The sequence below is a fragment of the Galeopterus variegatus genome, unplaced genomic scaffold, assembly GCF_000696425.1.
Source record: "Galeopterus variegatus unplaced genomic scaffold, G_variegatus-3.0.2 Scaffold14757, whole genome shotgun sequence".
Classification (NCBI taxonomy): Eukaryota; Metazoa; Chordata; class Mammalia; order Dermoptera; family Cynocephalidae; genus Galeopterus; species Galeopterus variegatus.
Window position 1 is genome coordinate 3,307 of NW_007740868.1, and position 7,782 is coordinate 11,088.

A 7,782-nucleotide genomic window follows, 5' to 3' on the forward strand; every position below is an offset into this window, starting at 1 on the left:
TTATAGGCAAAGGGTCAAAATGCTTCATATGTTAGGACCGGATAGAAGTTGAGGAGAAAATCATTGAGAACTCAAAAGACAAACTCTCAGAAGAGGTAGTTCAAAGGCCCCCCAAACGTGGTTGAACATTAAACCTCACTGCTAATCAGAGACATGCAAACTAAAACCAAAACAATAAGATGATGTCAGCCTACCAAATTAACAAGGATCCCCCAACACTTTCTCTTAAACAAATACAGTCTAATGAGGCACGTGACAAAGCAGCTGCTGGGGCTGGGGACGAAGCCATGCCACCTCTGTGAAAATAAACTGGGAGTACATTCCAGATCCCCAGACAGCTCCAGCTCAGTGACCTGCTTCCGGGAAAGCCCAGAACTGAAACAAAGCAGCCTGGGACATGCTCAGGAAAAATGCTTGTTCTTTCACGTGGTGAAATGTTAGGGGCTCTCCAGAAAGGTGTAAGAAGATGTTGTAATAACTTGAGAATGCTTTTGCTTGAGTCAAATTTGATTTTAAAAAGCAGGATGTAAGGTTACGTATCGCTAGTACCGCCAGGACAGTACAGACCCCAGGACAAGGAGCACTGGAAGAAATACACCGAAGTGTCCACAACGGCTGACCGGCTGCTGCGGTGCCGGCTGCTTGTGTTCATATTTTTCACATTATCCAGTACTTACTAAATTCTGTGTAATGATTACGTAGATGTAAAATTGGAAAAACATAAACACTTACTTTTCTTCTCTAATTGAAGGAAAGCGCTGGTGATTATAAAAACCTAAATGTCTATATGCCTTCTTCAGAGCTGGGCTGACGTCTTCTGGTAAATCATTTTTATCCAGTTTTCTAGAATTAATTCAAACACTAAATAACTAAAAATTCCTGTCAAATTTACTCAAATTATTCTAAGAGAAACTCTGTCTATGAACCTGTTTCCCACTAAACAGAAGACCTAAAAGAATCCCCTGTCCCTCTCTCCTCAAATTAGCCAGACAAGTTATCACAACTCCGCACACTCCCTCAGCCCCAGGGGGTGGCCTTTCCTCCTAAATAACTGAACATGGGTGCACTCCAGGAAAACGTGCACGGGACCCTCTGCCAGAGCCAGTGGCCAGAGGCACGTGGAAATTTCCCTTCCCTGGAAATGCTCGGGTCCTCTCCTCTCAGCTGCTGCAGTACCTGGGGCCAGCGCGCCTCTCACTGGAGCGCTCCCCTCAGAGCCAGCAGGCCGCGGTCCCCCGCTCCCCTCGGACCCCAAATCACTGCAGCCTCCCTGCTCCCCTCAGAGCCAGCAGGCCGCGGTCTCCTGCTCCCCTCAGAGCCAGCAGGCCGTGGTCCCCTGCTCCCCTCAGACCCCAAATCACTGCAGCCTCCCTGCTCCCCTCAGAGCCAGCAGGCCGCGGTCTCCTGCTCCCCTCAGAGCCAGCAGGCCGTGGTCCCCTGCTCCCCTCAGACCCCAAATCACTGCAGCCTCCCTGCTCCCCTCAGAGCCAGCAGGCCGTGGACCCCTACTCCCCTCAGAGCCAGCAGGTCACGGTCTCCTGCTCCCCTCAGAGCCAGCAGGCCGTGGTCCCCTGCTCCCCTCTGACCCCAAATCACTGCAGCCTCCCTGCTCCCCTCAGAGCCAGCAGGCCGCGGTCCCCTGCTCCCCTCAGAGCCAGCAGGCCGTGGTCCCCTGCTCCCCTCTGACCCCAAATCACCGTGATCTCCACCACCCCACCTCCCCCTAGCTACCCTGGCAGGTGTCTGTCGCCTTTCACAGCGCACTCCTCAAGAGCCCTCTCTACTCCCTGGTACAATTATTCTCCCCCATTCACTCTCACCTACTCCCATCAGGACTTTATCCACAAACTGCTCTTGCTTTGTTAAATCTCACAGTCACGTCTCAAGCCCCATTTGGCATAACCTGTCAGAAGCATCTGACACAGTTTCTTCTTCTAACTTTCTTCTCCTAACACCACTTGCTTCCCTTGGCTTAGAAGCCACATCCTCCCTTCTGGGGGCCTCCTTGGCTTCTCCTTCTCAGTCCTGGGAGGGAGGCCGGGCAAGGGGCTGGGGGTGGCTTTGAGACCAGCCACACCCTCATGACTTCCAGCCTGCGGCCGCCTCCGGGCCAGCTCCCTGCAACTCCAAACCCACCCACCCGCTGGCACAGGGCACCCCCTCCTGGAGCAGCAGAGGCCTCCTGAGCTAAGCACTTGTGAAACCCAACTTTTGCTCGATCTTCCAAAACTACTTACGCTCTTAGCATATTAATGTGGAAAGTGACTGACAGGCTAATGGAGTTTTTCTTTTCTTCCTTTAACTGAAGCTCGTCAATTAATTCATAACGAACCTGTCATAAAATGGAACAGAGCATTAATTTGGATTTAAATAAGCAATTAGGTAAAGATCCAGATTTTGTGGGCAGATATTATTTTGCAAATATTCCTCCTCTAAAACTAATATTTCTAATTAACATGTCTCTCCTCATTAAATACATTTTATATTTAGTGTTTCAGATATAACTTCAGCTATAACTCCCTAAACATAAAAATGAATAGCTGATGAATGCTTTCCATGCACATTCTTGTAGTAATTGTTCGTGTCTTTACAAATTTTCTATTAAGTTTTTAAAAATTCAATGCTGTTACAAAAGAAATAGTCAAAGAAAAACAAAGAAGGCAGAAGACGTTTCGTTTTCGAAAAGTCGTGGTTACGTATGTCTTCACATGAGATGAATTTCGTCTTCTCTTTCATTTGTTTTTATTTGTTCACACGTTTTTTAAATATCTCTCAATTAATGGACTTGTTTGTGGCTTTTATGCATACTTTGCTGAACGGTGACTTTTAAGAAAATTACTTCCTATGTCCATATTTCTAATAGGTCAACTTACCATAATAGAAAACATTTGTCGGTATTTTTGCGGCACGTGAGCTTTTATGAATGGTGCTGCCGTGGAACAAAACCTGGCAGCCTCCTCTTTTTTTCCGGCTTGCAGATAACACTCAAGAAGTTCCCTGGATACCATAAAAATAGTAGATATTAAACCTTGTTGAAATTGTTTTCTGCTGCAAATGTGCAATAACCAGGTTATTATACTTTTATAGTTTTTATGTTTCACAAACTTTAGAAAGACACCCTAGGATCAGCTCCTTAAGCCATAACCAGGGTGGGGGACTCACCGGGAAAGGCCAGCAGGGCCGAGAAAGCCGTGCCACCACCACCACCATCAGAGGGAACTACTGGCCCTTACATTACCTGGGACATTTGAAAATGACACTTTGAAGAAAAGATCTTATCCACATTCACTTTCTCTTACAGGCTCACCAAAGGGCCATAAAGTAGGTCGTCGAAGGCTGCAGACTCTGGGTTCAGGCCTGAGTGTGCATTCTCTGGTGTTGGCACAATTAGGATCCTCGCAGAGGACATTCACCGTCACTGTCCTACACAGAGAACTCCCCAAATACAGAAGCCCTCTGACAGGCCCCTTCCAGTGCGCCCTGTACAATGACCCAGCACTTGCCGGGCCTGTCGCTGTGGCTTCTCGCGGCTGGGACCCCTGCGGCCCACGCCCTGCCGTGCTTCTCACGGCCTCTCTCAGCGGAGGTGCCTGGCACCAGGATGTGGGCACCCGTTCTGGCTTAGCTTTATGTTGCTATAATGTCTACTATGTTGAAAATTTTTCTGAACTAAGATTTTAAAACCATGAGCCAGGTCAGGTGACACAGAATCACATTTCCTTCACTTTGAGTCTAAACACACCACTTCATTCTGTTGTAAAATCCACATAACAGGACACAGTAGATGTCATCTTCAGAAACAACCTTTCGACAAGACACAGAAAAAGTTTAATTCTAACTACAGGGGAGAAAGCAAATCATATGCACCCTGGCCATGGAAAATAATGACCCAGCTGGGACAGAGCAGGTTACAGGCGCACATGGAGACCATGACATGTTACGGGACAACTGAAACTCACAGCATCAGCTCGGCGCGCCACTCCTTGTCCTCTTCCTCGGTCTGATTTAACACGTTTACGATTTGGGAGAGGCTGGGGATCAGGTGGTGATGATATCCAGGCTTGAGAAATGGCCTCACCATTTGCCAGTAGAGGACCGATGCATTATACACCAAGAAGTGATACCTACGGCGCAAAGACAGGGAGTCTGAAAATGCCCTCCAAAGCCCAGCTTGTCTGAGACTGCTGGTGGGGGTGGGCGGCTTCCAGGGGGCATCCCAGGTTCCTCTCTGTGTCCAGCAGACGGCAGCAGCCCCACCTGAGAAGCTTTGGCCTAAATGGCATGAGGGCCAGGATGCAGAGCCATTGCCTGGGGCAGCCATGGGTGGCCCTGTTCCCAATGTGCTGGTGGCTGCAGTTCAGCCCAGGCTGCAGTGACCCAGCCATAGGATAGACAAGAATAGCCAAGAGCAGGGGCAATCAGGAAGGCTTCCTGGAGGAGGTGACATCCTTGCTGTGACCTAAAAGATGACCAGGAGTCAGCCAGGAGAGGAGTGGGGGAAAGAGGGTCAGGCAGACAGAGGAGGGGAAGTGGGACATTCGGGGAACAAAGCCCCTGTACCTGAGCTTCAGGTGCAAAGTGGACGAAGGTGGGCAGGGGAACTGAGTTGGGTTTCTCCCACGGGCAGCAGGGTGCCATCAGAGTGATCTAAGTAAGGGAATCACGGGCCAATCTGCCTTTCTCACTCCAGGGCCACTCTCTGAAGCAGGGCCAGCTCTGCCCTGTAGGGCCTCAGGTACCTGACGGTGTCCCACTGCTGGCCACTGGACGGACCGGTGCTACTAAAGACCCAGGAAGGAGGAAGGACACCAGGTCGTCCGCAGCAAGACAGGTCTGCTTCTGCGAGGAGTTCACGCAGAGCCATCGCATGACCTGGGGACAGGACACCTCTTTCTCTCAGCTTTTCCAGGAGAGGAGGGAAGAGCGAGGTGTCACGACCAGACAGTCACCTCTGCCCACAGGGACACCCAAGATTCCAGCCACCGTTGGTGACTCCCCTGGATGTCCTGCCATGCCAGAAAGGATCTTATCTTCTCCCTGGGAGCCCCTCTCCCCTAATTCCCACCCTGACTCCCACCTGCCCTCAAATCGGGCTCCTTCTGTCCTTTCCCACTGCTGCCACCCTGGATGAGAGCCCCCTTCTCCCCTCACGCAGGCCACTTCCTAAAGGTGGTCTGACAGCACTGTGAGGCTCCTGGTCACCTACCGGGCCATCTACAGGTGCGCACAACCCCTGCAGTGGAGCATCAGCCAGGCGCCTCCCCAGGGGCGCTCAGCATCCCTGCTTCTCAGCTCCAGGACAGGGCTCCCTTTGGAAACACTCACTGTCCTCAGGACCTCTGTTTGAGGTTGGGCCTCCCATCCCCCTGTCCACATGGAGGGAGGGTCTGTGGGGCCGGGCCCTGTATCCCAGCACCTACGGCAAGGTGTGGCCAGAGAAGGCCATCCACGGACAAGCAGATGTTGGCACAGTGAATGGATGAACCTACAATTTATATTTAAATCTCCTTCACACGTTGTGTCCTATTTAAACATCTTGTATTAATACAAGTTTGTATGCAAGCTTGACAGTTTCAATAATGATATTTATTTTTGATGAAGAAAGCATCAACTGAGTAGGAATCACCTCTACGGATACAGGAGGCCTTGGCCCAGGCAGTCCAGCGGGGTGGAGGGGAGCAGTACAGGCCGGTCGGGGCAACCAGGGAGGGAACCCAAGGGCTTGGCCCTCCCAAACAGGATGCTGACCTGGGAGCCTGGGGACGGGTCAAAAGGGAGGCTGTATTACTCTGTTTTTGTTGCTTATAGCAAAATACTTGAAGCTGGGTGATTTATAAAGAAAAACAAAATTTATTGCTTACAGTTTCTGAGGCTGGGAAGTCCAAAGTCCATCTGGAGAGGCAACAGTGACCCAGGGGTCTCATTGCAAGACGGTGGAAGCAGAGAGAGAGAGAGAGCGAGCAAGACAGACTCTCCTCTCCGTTTAAAGCCCTCAGAGCCACGCCCCTGCCCACCATTTTTAATCCATTCACTACGGCAGGGTCCTACAGTCCAATCGCCTATTTAAAGCTCCACCTTTCAATGACCATAATAGGATTTCCCACCCTCTTAACAGTCAGAGTGTGGGCTACGATTCTAATACATAAACTTGGGGGACACAATTGAAGCTTCTGGGAGTTTTGGGGGGACATAATTCAATCCACTACAAAGGCCTGTAGAGAAAACAGTCCTTAGAGGCCATCTACAAATCACGATCACCGCTGACTGAACACGAGGGCGCAGCTCTGGGGAAATTCCGTGTGAACACAGCCCAGGTCTGCATGTTATCCAGAGGCGTGCGCAATCATAAATGCATTAAAAACAGGAACAAAAGCAAGAGAAAAACCCAAGAGTCCAAACACACAGAACCACCTGGTAAGTTCTGGCTCTCAAGCCTCTTACACGATCGATTAGAAACAGCCACTTTGATCAAACCCACCTCGGTTCTCCTCTTGCAAAGTTGATAGCCTTCATGTACTGAGTCACGCAGTTTTCAAATTCCTCCTGAAACAGCACAGAGAACGTGCAATTAAGTCGAATACGCCATTGAGACATTGATCACTGCTCGCTGTTCCTGCCGTGAGTACTAACCCTCACTGAGGACGGGCCTGGCACCCGGTTTACCGTCAACCACACAGAGAGCCCAGGTGAGGATCAGAGCCCAGCTGCAGGTGGCTGCTCTCAGGCATGCCCGCCTCTCCCCCCAGAGTCCCCTCTGCCCAGACTGGGACAGCTGCGGGCACACAGGCAGGAAGACCACGACACTATGACACAAAGTTCACACGGTTGTCCAGGACACGTGTCAGACACCAGGTCTTGAGAAAAAAGCATATGCAGGACCCGGTGCAAGTTTCTGTCACTGTGAAGATGAATCTGGTGACTGAACTCCATTCTGCTAACAGCTGTTCTAAGGGGGTCGAGGCTGGCACCCTCCTGCGGATGGGGCGAAGTCTGAATCTAAGGGCATCGAGGCTGGCACCCTCCTGCAGGTGGGGCGAAGTCTGAATCTAAGGGTGTCGAGGCTGGCACCCTCCTGCGGGTGGGGGGAAGTCTGAATCTAAGGGTGTCGAGGCTGGCACCCTCCTGCGGGTGGGGCAAAGTCTGAATCTAAGGGCGTCGAGGCTGGCACCTTCCTGCGGGTGGGGGGAAGTCTGAATCTAAGGGTGTCGAGGCTGGCACCCTCCTGCGGGTGGGGCGAAGTCTGAATCTAAGGGCATCGAGGCTGGCACCCTCCTGCAGGTGGGGCGAAGTATGAATCTAAGGGTGTCGAGGCTGGTGCCCTCCTGCGGGTGGGGGGAAGTCTGAATCTAAGGGTGTCGAGGCTGGCACCCTCCTGCAGGTGGGGCGAAGTCTGAATCTAAGGGTGTCGAGGCTGGTGCCCTCCTGCGGGTGGGGTGGTCTGAATCTAAGTGGGTCGAGGCTGGCACCCTCCTGCGGATGGGGCGAAGTCTGAATCTAAGGGCATCGAGGCTGGCACCGTCCTGCGGGTGAGGCGAAGTCTGAATCTAAGGGCATCGAGGCTGGCACCCTCCTGCGGGTGAGGCGAAGTCTGAATCTAAGGGTGTCAAGGCTGGCACCCTCCTGCGGGTGGGGCAAAGTCTGAATCTAAGGGCGTCGAGGCTGGCACCCTCCTGCGGGTGATGCATAGTCTGAATCTAAGGGCATCGAGGCTGGCACCCTCCTGCGGGTGAGGCGAAGTCTGAATCTAAGGGTGTCAAGGCTGGCACCCTCCTGCAGGGGGGG

The 7,782-nt window shown here is 51.8% G+C and overlaps 1 pseudogene; it reads right to left on the reverse strand.

Moving 5' to 3' along the window:
• Window positions 1–698: 698 nt before the first annotated feature.
• LOC103582056 overlaps window positions 699–7,782 on the reverse strand; it is an 8,350-nt pseudogene continuing 1,266 nt past the window's right edge.